The following is a 12174-nucleotide window of genomic DNA, read 5'->3' as shown; positions in this document are numbered from 1 at the left end:
GACCTTGGATATTCCAGGTCGAAATATATAAGGATTTCATGTTAATTTTGATCTTTTACTATGATATGTTAAAGAATGATATGTGTTTGTCGTGTCTAAATGTGGGGAAAAAAAGATCATCTCAGTTGTCTATAAATGTTAATACTACTTGGTTACAGTTCTTTCTATTAATTAGTCCTTGATTTTTTCATTTTCTGATCCATAAGGCAGAAGTAGATGCTGCTGCATGTCTGCTTATTGTCTCTTAATGGATTGTCTCTGTCTGAGGTATTGCGTACGTCCTGTGCATCTCTCCCTCTGTCTGGCTGGGAGCGGTCCTGTTCCCCTGTGGGACAGGAGTGGTGCAGGTCTGGTATTGTTGTTGTGCATGGGGATCCTCTCTGGTCTCGGTTGGTGTGGTGGTGGTCTCTGTAGTGGTGGTCTCTGTAGTGGTATGTATCCCGCTGATCTCTGGTGGTCGGGGGGGGGTCCTTTTGGGGTCTGGGTATGGACCCTGTTAAAAGCGACGTCCTTCAGGGCTTTAGCAAAGATTGATATTCATTTCCTGTGGATGTGGACGTGGTCGTAAAGACAATCCTCATCGAGGGTGGGGTGTTGGGCCAGGAGCACGTTGTGCTTTGATTCACAGTCTCTTGCTATGCTGGAATTTATCTCATGAATTGTGTTGCTGTTAAAGTCTGTTCTTGGCAATATTGTGGAAACCGTGATTCTAGTGTTTGGAAATGTAATGCTTGCCTTCCTAATCACTGCTCTGAGCGATGTTGCTACCTCTTTCTGCTGGGCCTTTAGGTCATTTGTGCCCGTGTGTATTATTATGTGTTGGGGGGAGCCTAATCTGGTTTTGGTCAGCCATTCCATGGCTCTGTCTGTTGTTGGGCACCAGATCTTTTCTACTTTACTTCTAGGGAAGAGCTTTTTCTCCCATAGAAATTTCCCATTTGAGTCTATGAGTATTACGATGTCAGCCTTGTTTGTGTTTACTGTCTGGTGGCTTTCGCCTGGACTCATAGCGTGTGTTGGGCTGGGGTGGTCGTGTCTGGTGTGTGCGCTCCTCTTGTGAGCGGCTCGCTTGTGGTTCCACGGTGGTGGGGGAAGACTGAGCTTCAGTATGCTGGTCGGTCTGTGTGGCACCCCTTGTATTGTGTGTCTGCTGCTGTTGTTCAGTGTGGGAGTGCAGCTGTTCAGTTGGGCTCTGTATTGTCTTATCTCTAGCCTCTGGCTGCTGGTCTAATGGTGTTATCTCTCCTCTATGGCTCTTTTTGTTTTCCTGCAGCTCTTTCACCAGATTCCCAAGTAGATTCACCTGATTCTCAAGTAGATTCAGCTCTCTCCAGTATCTCTCCCTCTCTTGCTGTTGTTCGTGTTTCATTTTAAGGACCTCCTCTCTAAGTTTAACCATCTCTGTCTCTAACTGATTAAATTTATCCTTTAGTTGTATCTGGCTGTGTGATCCCGGGGTATGTGTCTGGTCGGCCCTGGAAGGCTCACTCACTTCCTGGCTAGGCTGCTCTTCTCTTGGTGAGCTGGAATTGGTAGGGGGACTATGTGTGGCTTCCTCCCTGGTAGTTACGCTGGGGTTAGTCAGTTGTATCATGTGGCTGTGGGTCGCCGGGGTTAGTGTCTGGTTAGAACTGTGTGGCTCATTCACCTCCTGACCAGGCTGATTTAATCCTGGTGAGTTGTCAGTGGTGGGGGGAGTGCGGGTCGCTTTTCCCCTGTTAGCCACTCTGGGGCTGTTCCTTCCCCACTCAGTTATTTCTTTCAGTGTCTTGAAGGCCGTTTCAAAGTTGTCGAGGTTGCCTTGCACTAATATTGTTCCGTTATTGTACATGTTGACAGTCGTGGTTGCCCTGTCCCCTGGTTTTTTAATTTTCATTTTGGACCCATTAGCGGTTCTTTCCTGCTTAACCTTGGTATAGTGTGATTTTATTGCTGTGGTCCAAGCCACTGACTGATCTGTGTAAAAAATGAGATCACATTTTTTCCCATTGCTGTACCGGTCAGCAAAAAGAGTTTCTGGTTTTTCTCTCATCTGCTCATGCTTGATCGATTTTATAGCATTTTTTCTGGTGTTGGGGGGAATCTGGAAGAGGTTGCTCTCAGTGTGTCTCGGGAGCTGCTGTGGCTCCTCTGATTTGCTCATTATTGGTAGTGTAGAGGTGGAAAGTATTGTTGATCTTAGAATAAGCTTTTCTGGGGCCCCGGTTTTGGTGTTTCCCTCTTCCTGCTCGCGACCTTTCCCAGTCCCCGGACTCGCTCGCTCTCCAGGCCCCATACTCACTGTCCTGGTCTGTGTCTGGGATTTGCTGATTCCCGGTGTCTCCCGGCTGCTCCCCTCCCTCTCAGAGGTCTCTGGGTCTCTGTTTTTGCCCGGCTCCTCGGGTCTTTCTCTGGCTTCAGGCTCCCTCCCCAGGACCCGTACTCACTGTCTGCGCCTGGGAGCCGCTGCCTCACGGTGCCCTCAGGCTGCACCCCTCTTCCTCAGAGGTCTCCAGGCCTCTGTCTCGGTCCGGCTCCTCTGGCCCACGGTCCTGTGTTTCGGCCGTTCCGGGGGGCTGTTGAGTCGCCGCTCTGCTGCGGCCTCCCTGAGTCACCTCGCCTCGGTTGCCGATGCGGTCTCGTGCAGCCTCCCCGAGTCACCTCGCTCCGGCTGCCAATGCGATCCCTTGCGGCCTCCCCGAGTCACCTCGCTCCGGCTGCCAATGCAGTCCCGTGCGGCCTCCCCGAGTCACCTCGCCTCGGTTGCCGATGCAGTCTCGTGCGGCCTCCCCGAGTCACCTCGCTCTGGCTGCCGATGCAGTCCCGTGCGGCCTCCGCGAGTCACCTCGCTCCGGCTGCCGATGCAGTCTCGTGCGGCCTCCCCGAGTCACCTCGCTCCGGTTGCCAATGCAGTCTCGTGCGGCCGCTGTTCGGATTCTTATTTGGTTTGTATATTTCTCTCTTTCTTTTTGCTTTGGCTTTTCTTTGTTTTCTACTTTTCTCTGGTTTTTTTTTTTTTTCCTTTCTTTTTTCGGGTCCCGTCTTTGGCGCTCTTTTTTTTTTTCTCTGGGTTTTTTCTTCTTTTCTTTCTGTGTTTAAACTAACCTTAAACTTAAACTAAATTAAACTAAACTAAACTGAACTAACTTAGCAAAAATTAATACTTCTTAGAACTTGAAATGTAACCTTTTTTCCCCACTTTAGACACTAAAAAACAACAAAAACTCAGCAACTCATCTTTTGTCTGACCTCTCTCCCGGTCCCAGTCTCTCCCTCCTCCAGTCTCTCCCTCCTCCAGTCTCTCCCTCCTCCAGTCTCTCCCTCCTCCAGTCTCTCCCTCCTCCAGTCTCTCCCTCCTCCAGTCTCTCTAGCTCTCCCCAATCTCTCTCTCACTCCCCGTCTATCTCTCTCTCTTTCTCCCCAGTCTCTCTCTCCCTTCCCCCGTCTCTCTCTCCCACGTCTCTCTCTCCCATCTCTCTCTCTCTCTCCCCGAGTCGCTCTCTCTCTCCCCCCCTCAGAGTCTCTCTCTATCTCCCCAGTCTCTCTCTCTCTCTCTCCCCGTCTCTCTCTCCCCCCTCAGTCGCTCTCTCTCTCTCCCCAGTCTCTCTCTCCCTTCCCCCAGTCTCTCTCTCTCTCTCTCTCCCCCCCGTCTCTCTCCCCCAGTCTCTCTCTCCCCCCAGTCTCTCTCTCTCTCCCCCAGTCTCTCTCTCTCTCTCTCCCCCAGTCTCTCTCTCTCTCTCTCTCTCCCCCCCAGTCTCTCTCTCTCTCTCTCCCCCAGTCTCTCTCTCTCTCTCCCCCCCAGTCTCTCTCTCTCTCTCTCTCCCCCAGTCTCTCTCTCTCTCTCTCCCCCAGTCTCTCTCTCTCTCTCTCCCCCTCTCTCTCTCTCTCTCCCCCAGTCTCTCTCTCTCTCCCCCCCAGCCTCTCTCTCTCTCTCCCCCGTAGTGTGTGTACCCGTCTATCTTTAAGGGAACTATTGAATGTAACCGTTCACCTTTAAGGGAACTACTTTAGGTGTGGCACTATTTGTTTGGCTTCTGTATACTGTAATACTGATAGTGACCACACCAGTATATAAGTGTTGTAGCAGGATTGCTGGGGCAGATTCGCCCGGACCTTCGAATAGTAAAGACCTGTTTGTTTGTTACTTCTGAAGTCTGTGTATTTATTAACTGCACAACCCACAGACTTTACAGTGGCGATGAGTCCGATCGTATCCTGCGGCAAGACTACCAAAGCAAGAAGAGCGTCGAAGAGAGACAAGCGCCCTCGTCGTGCTACCAAAAGAAAACACGAGGCTGCAACAACAGAAAGCAGGAAGACTAACAACAAAAGCTGTATCAGCAACAGGCACTGACTACCCTTCTGCCACGGTGCGGAGTGAGCTGACCAGCAAGAAACAAGGCGGCCGAAGAGACTGTGAGTAGGGGAAGGTGTAGAAGTATCCGGAGGATAAGGGCAGAGCACTCGACCTCGGTCGAGGGGGAGCTGTACCGGCCAAAAGTCGGGTCCAACGGCGTCGGGTGACAGCCGGACCGCGATCGGCGGGAAAAATCCGGGCAGCGACCGCAGCCACGAAGCGCTGAGCCTGCGAGTAGGCGCGGGAAGAGAAACCCAGCCGCAGCCGGGGAGGGAAACACCGGTCTGCGAGAGGGCTGGGGAGGCGAACGGGAACCGTGCGGGTGAGAGCCGGGTGCGGAGAGAGAGACTGCGAGGAGCCAGTCCAGCGGCTGAGCTGTTCTCCACCAACGGGGTACTCAGAGCCGGCAAAACCGAACGTGCGGGAGTGGGTGAGAGACACAGCCGAAAACGGGGTGGGAGACTGCGCGAGAGCCAGTCCAGCGGCTGAACTGTTCTCCACCAATGGGGTACCCAGGGCCGGTAGCACCGAACGTGCGGGGGAGAGAGCGACAGAGCCGGGTACGGAGAGAGAGACTGCGCGAGAGCCAGTCCAGCGGCTGAACTGTCCTCCGTTAACGGGGTGTACCCAGCGCCGGTAGAGCCATGCGGGCGGGAGGAAAAGACAGAGCCGAGTAAGGGGAGCTGTGCGGAAGCCAGCCAGCGGCTGAACCTGTCCGCTGTGGGGGAAGCGTACCCCTTCCACCGGGAAGAAACGCGGGAAGCCGCCATTAGGCGGAGAAGACGCCAGAAGCGGGAAACCGCCATTGAAGTGGGCGGGGCGAGAAAGGAAGAGCGGGAAACCGCCGATTTCGCGGGAAACCCGCCATATTAGAAATAAACAAATAAATAAGAATACTAAAGAAATACTGGTGCTGCTCCCAAGGGAAGAAAGATGCCTAAGCGAGGGAATATTAACGACTTTAGTTCTGAAATAGAAGACTGGGCCACGTACGTGGAACGCATAGAGATCTATTGCGAAGCCAACAAAATAGAGGAAGACGACAAGGCGATAACATTGCTAAACTCGATGGGGGCAAAAACATACGGGCTCTTGAAGCATCTAATAGCACCAAATAAACCAGCGGATCAGACCTTCGAAGAGATTGTGGCTGTGCTGAAGGACCACTTGAACCCCACACCGCTGATGCTGGCTGAACGATTCAAATTCTACGCAAGAACGCAGAAGAAAGACGAAAGCAATGCGGAATACTTGGTCGAACTGCGTAGGCTAGCGAAATACTGCCAGTTTGGAGGGAATCTGACAGAAGCGCTGCGGGACAAGTTCGTATGCGGATTGTCCAAAGAAGGGACGCAGAAGCGACTACTGGAAGAGAATGACCTCACACTGGACAGGGCTGTCCTTATAGCTGCATCGCACGAAGCCGCAGCGAAAGGAACGGCGGAAATGCAACTAAAGGCGGCGGCACTCGGGGTGGACCAAATTACTTCAAGCACAACAAAATGCTACCGTTGTGGGAAGACAACGCATGACCAGAATCAATGCTGGTTTAAGAACCAAGAGTATAGGAAATGTGGCAAACTGGGTCACATCGCGAAGGTATGTCAGTCCGGGAAAAAGACCAATAATCAAAGGAAGCCACCACAAGAAAAGTACAACAAGGTACACAAGGTGGCTGAGAAGAGTTCAGACGAACAGAATTCAGACTCAGACCCAAACAACCAGGAGCTGGGTAGTCTGAGAATCCACAATGTGGGTAAAGAAACGGATCTACAGGCCATCTGGGTCATACTAAAAATAGCTGGAGTCCAAGTAAGAATGGAGCTGGACACTGGATCAGCTCTATCAGTCATCAACCGAAGGGACTACCACCGGCTATTCTCTCACATACCTTTAAGAAATACCAAGTTCGTATTACAGACATACACGGGGCATAACGTATACCCCGTGGGGAAAATAAGAGTCAAGGTGAGAGATAGGGGTAAAGAACACCCAAGAATGAACTTGTACGTATTACCTGAGGGAGGACCACCACTTCTAGGACGGGAGTGGATTAAGAAAATAGACATGGAATGGCATTACCTAAAAGCCATAATGAGGGAGGACTCGGTGCAAGCTATTAGCTCAGATTCTGAAATGGATGATGATAAGACCAAGTCGAATATGGAAGACAAGGCTAAAAGGGACTTGCCGATGATGGGAAAGAAAACGAAGACATGCAGAAGGACTTATGGTACCAAGAAGAATAAAGCTGCAGAGCAGAACTCCAGGTTGACAGAGAATTCTGAGCCTGTTCAAGCAAAGGATTCATCCATGACGGAAGAACACCGAGCTCGGACGCAAACTTATGTCAAAGTACGACAACAATTAGAACAGTTGAGTGACCGTCTCGTACAAGAGATGAAAAATATGGAAAAGTTCTGGGACACCGAATGGGAGAACCTGGAAAGACTACAGAGACAGCTAGCTCAAGCAGAGAGCGACCATAGAGCCATCGTGGTCAAATACCAATCACATTCCCCTGAGGCTGTTCAGGAACTAGAATATTTACAGAATGAACCAAAGGAAGAGGAATCTTCAGGGAGCCAGGACTTTATTCCAGTTCTTCTCTACGACTCCTTACAAACAGAGTGTGAGAAGTTGAAAGAACAGTATGAACAGGCCCAGGCTACAATTCTGGAGGGGGTTAACTCGGCAGCCTCCGAAAAGCTAGTTTCAGTAGAAGCATATGAACAACTGAAGGTTGAACATGAGCAAGAAGTCCAAAGGCTGCAGGAAATTCTTGATGAGCTCAAGGCCAAGACAGACTCATCGGTAGAAGCTCCATCCATAGATGAGAAATTAGAGGTGAAAATCATGGCAGAGCATGAAAGACAGGATGTCCAAGAACTTATAAAAACATTGAAGGACACCCAAGACAAATATGAGGCGGCAATGACCGAGGTTCAACAACTTGAAGAACAGATTCAACTGGGAATCCTCTCAGTGGAAGAACAGGACACTGTAAGAATGGTCCCTGAACATGAACTAGAGAGCATCAGGGCGCAACTTTTCCGAGCGCTGAAAGCCAAAGTTCAAGAGGAACGTAAGGTGGAAGTATTGGAGAAAGAGGTGGATGAAATGGAGAAGACTCTGATCCACCGTGTTCCCAGGGAAGAGTTAATGGTCAGCCAACTCCTTCATATGCTGAAGGACAAGACTCTGCAAGGGGAACAATCTGAACACGAGCTTCAATCTTCAGGGGGAACGAGTTCGGAGCTCTCAAAAGTCACGGAGATAGCTGAGGTGGCAACACAAATTTTACAAGGATGCCAAAAGTACGTTGAATCACGTCAAGGTGAACAGAAGAATGTGGAAACCGTTACTTCAGTAGAAGGGTTAAATAGCCTGATAACGCAATTACCGATGGAAAGGAAGGTATTGAACTCACAAATGAGGTCCGTCGTGAAGGAATGGCAGATAACCCAGGAAGAGCGGGATGAATATGAATGCATGAAGAAGGCTTTTCAAGAAAGATGTTTAGGGAAGGAACCACCGTCAGCTAACGTCCAGACGGGTGAGGAGGAAGAAGTCTCTCTCGCTGGCCTAACTCAGGACGAACCCGAATATTACCATGACCTGTTGAGTGACACTGAATATTACGAGGATGTGGTCTGCCCAGCTTGTGATGAAAACTCTCAAAGTGCTGAAATCCGGATGAAGCACTTAAGGTCTAAGGAACATAGAGAGTTGGTGGCGCTACAGCTGGCAGGCGAGAAAGGAGCTCCGAGAGTTTCAAAAAGGCAGAAAAGAAAAAGAAGAAGCAGAAGAGTACAGTTTTCCAACATTCTGTAGGTGTCAAACAATTTTGACCTTCGTTGGGTACAGACAATATTAATTTAAACAGTTGTTGACCCTCGTTGGGTACATTCAGTATTAATTTTTAAACAGTCGTTGGGTACATTCGGTATTGATTATATATGCTATGGGTGTGCTCGTTAGTCCCTCACTGTTCCTCAGGTTGTGACATGTTGTTACATATTGGGCACCAAGGTATGGTCTGTCTCCTTCTCCCAGGGCTAATCTTAATTTTGACAGGTCATCCAATTCTTTGAAATCTGGGGTTGTTTGGCTGAGCTTGTCAAAATATATGTTTCTTGTTTTGTTGAATTTTTCGCATTTTAGGAGGAAGTGCATCTCTGTCTCAACCTCGCCGGCCAGACATTGATCACATATTCTATTCTCTCTAGGCTGCCAGGATTTCTTGTATCTTCCTTTTTCAATTGCCAGTTGGTGGTCGCTTAGTCTGTACCTGGTGAGGGTCTGTCTCGGTTTTGTGTCTCTGATGGTCGAGAGATAGTCTGCCAGTTTATATTCTCTATTTAGGGCCCGGTAACATTCTAATCTGCTTTGGCTTTTGGTTATTTTGTTCCAATGTTCCAGGCAGGTTTCTTTGCATTGTTTAATGATTTGGTTCACTTGGATTGGTGTTTGGAGGGCAGTGTTGGTCTGGGACTGGTCTGGGACTGGTCAGGGTCCGGCTGAGTAGGAGTACTTAATTTCAGTAGCAGCTGACTCAGGGGACTCATTTCTGGGTTCAGCTCTTGGGTCTGGAGGGCTTTAAAATGAAGGGTGTCTGGGGAACTAGATTTGAGGTGATTTAGAAAGTTTAGTGCTCGTTTTTGGATGTTTATTATCAGTGGGTATCTGCCTAGTTCGGCTCTACATGCATTTGTTGGTGTTTTCCTTTGGGTGCGAAGAATGCTTCGGCAAAATTCTGCATGTAGGGCTTCTATTGTGTGTTTTTCCCATTTAGTGTAGCTATGGTGATTGAGTGGGCCCCATACTTCACTACCGTACAGCGCAATCGGCAGGATTATGCTGTCAAATATTTTGAGCCAGATTTTGATTGGAATTTGGATGTTGTAGAATTTTCTTTTTATTGCATATAGGGCTCTTCGGGCTTTTTCTTTTAGTGCATTCACTGCTATGCTGAAGCTCCCTGATGCTGTGATGGTTAGACCAAGGTAAGTGTAGCTCATAGTGTGTCCTATGATGGTATCACTGAGAGTAAACTGGTATTTGTTTTCCTGACATCTGGGCCTTTTTTGAAAAATCATGATGTTGGTTTTCTTTAGATTTACTGTCAGGGCCCAATTTTGGCAGTATTTGTCAAGTAGGTCTAATTGTTGCTGTAATCCTTGTTCTGTGGGAGACAGCAGAACCAGGTCGTCCGCATAGAACAGGGATTTCACTTCCCCATCTAGGAGACAGAGACCCGGTGACTCGCTTTGCTCCAGCATGTCTGCTAACTCATTTATGTATATGTTGAACAGGGTCGGGCTCAAATTGCAGCCCTGCCGGACGCCTCTTCTCTGGGTGAAGAAACCGGTGCATTTGTCTCCAATTTTGACACCGCATTTATTTTTCAGATACATCGATTTAATAAGGTCATAGACTTTGCCCCCTATTCCACACTGAAGAAGTTTGTAATAGAGCCCTTCGTGCCAGATAGAGTCAAAAGCTTTCTTGAAGTCAATGAAACAAGCGAATATTTTCCCATTTTTTGTTTGGTGTATATGTTTTTCAATGAGAGTGTGAAGGGTATAGATATGATCGGTGGTGCGGTGTTTTGGAAGAAAGCCTATTTGATTTTTTCTAAGGATATTATGTTTGTTAAGAAAATCCAGCAATCTACTATTTAGAATGCTGCAGAATAACTTCCCTAGACAACTGCTGACACAGATGCCACGGTAGTTATTTGGGTCTGATTTGTTTCCACTTTTATATATGGGAGAGATGAGTGCTTGGCACCAGATATCGGGAAAACAGCCTGAACGTAATATGATGTTGAATAACTTGAGTACAGCACCCTGCATCTCCATATTGCTGAACTTGAGCATTTCATTTTTGATGTTGTCTGGACCACAGGCTTTCTTTAGAAGGAGAGATTTTGTTTTTGTGGCCAGTTCTTTCCAAGTGATTGGGGAGTCTAGAGGGTTTTGGTTGTCTTTAATTGTTGCTTCTAATGTGTGGAGTTTTTCTGTGACATGATGTTGACTTGGGTTTGTTTCGTTTATTGGGATGTCTTTGTAGAGGTTTTCAAAATGTGTTCTCCAGATGTCGCCATCTTCGATTGGTAATGCTTGCAATTGTGTTGTACTCAGGTTATTCCACATATCCCAGAACTGATTTTGATTAATGGAGTTTTCAATTTCTTCAAGTCTCTCTCTCCTTCCCCCTCTCTCTCTCTCCCCTTCCCTCTCTCTCTCTCCTTCCCCCTCGCTCTCTCTCTCTCTCCTTCCCCCTCACTCTCTCTCTCTCTCCTTCCCCTCGCTCTCTCTCTCTCTCCTTCCCCCTCTCCCCTCCCCCACTCTCTCTCTCTCTCCCCTCCCCCTCCCCCCTCTCTCTCTCCCCTCCCCCTCTCTCTCTCTCTCTCTCTCCCCTCCCCCCCCTCTCTCCCTCTCTCTCTCCCCTCCCCCCCCTCTCTCCCTCTCCCCTCCCCCCTCTCTCTCTCCCTCTCCCCTCCCCCCTCTCTCCTCCCCTCTCTCTCTCTCTCTCCCCTCCCCCCTCTCTCTCTCTCTCTCTCCCCTCCCCTCTCTCTCTCTCTCTCCCCTCCCCCCTCTCTCTCTCTCTCCCCTCCCCCCTCTCTCTCTCTCCCCTCCCCCCTCTCTCTCTCTCTCTCCCCTCCCCCCTCTCTCTCTCTCTCTCCCCCTCTCCTCTCTCTCTCTCCCCTCCCCCCTCTCTCTCTCTCTCTCCCCTCCCCCCTCTCTCTCTCTCTCTCCCCTCCCCCCTCTCTCTCTCTCTCTCCCCTCCCCCTCTCTCTCTCTCTCTCTCCCCTCCCCCCTCTCTCTCTCTCTCTCCCCTCCCCCCTCTCTCTCTCTCTCTCCCCTCCCCCCTCTCTCTCTCTCTCTCCCCTCCCCCCTCTCTCTCTCTCTCTCCCCTCCCCCCTCTCTCTCTCTCTCTCCCCTCCCCCCTCTCTCTCTCTCTCTCTCCCCTCCCCCCTCTCTCTCCCCTCCCCGCTCTCTCTCTCTCTCTCCCCTCCCCCCTCTCTCTCCCCTCCCCCCTCTCTCTCTCTCTCTCTCTCCCCTCCCCCCTCTCTCTCTCTCTCTCTCTCCCCTCCCCCCTCTCCCTCTCTCTCTCCCCTCCCCCCTCTCCCTCTCTCTCTCCCCTCCCCCCTCTCCCTCTCTCTCCCCTCCCCCCTCTCTCTCTCTCTCTCCCCTCTCTCTCTCTCCCCTCCCCCCTCTCCCTCTCCCCTCCCCCCTCTCTCTCTCTCTCTCCCCTCCCCCCCTCTCTCTCTCTCCCCTCCCCCTCTCCCTCTCCCTCCCCCCTCTCTCTCTCCCTCTCCCCTCCCCCCCTCTCTCTCTCAATTCACAATTCACAATTCAAATCGCTTTATTGGCATGATAAGGTACATCTTATGTTGCCAAAGCATCAAAATACATTTATGGTTTAGCACATAAACGCAGTTCTATTCATATAGTGTATAAACAGGTATATCCCTGAGTGTATAAATATACATTCGCATTGTTTATATATATTCTTTTCTTAGTTTACTGGTTGTCCCTCTGTTCATGGCAAGCTGTAACATAGTGTGCCGCCAGTGTTATACAGTTTCTCTCCTCTCCCAGTAGGAATGGGATTTTTTGGTTGTCACTCAGATTTCTGAAATCAGGGCATATTTGTGAGAATTTTTGGTAGAAATTCTCCCTGATGCCCTGATATTTTCCACAAGCTGTGAGGAAGTGCATCTCTGTCTCCACCACTCCCTGACTGCAGTGAGAGCATATCCTGTCCTCTCTTGGCAGCCTGGTCTGCCTGTGTCTGCCTTTTTCGATCGCTAGGCTATGTTCGCTAAG

Source organism: Somniosus microcephalus, chromosome 1 (genome assembly GCF_052327205.1).
Source record: "Somniosus microcephalus isolate GS21.2 chromosome 1, FLI_Smic_1.0, whole genome shotgun sequence".
Lineage (NCBI taxonomy): Eukaryota > Metazoa > Chordata > Chondrichthyes > Squaliformes > Somniosidae > Somniosus > Somniosus microcephalus.
Note: the sequence above shows the minus strand (reverse complement) of the source record.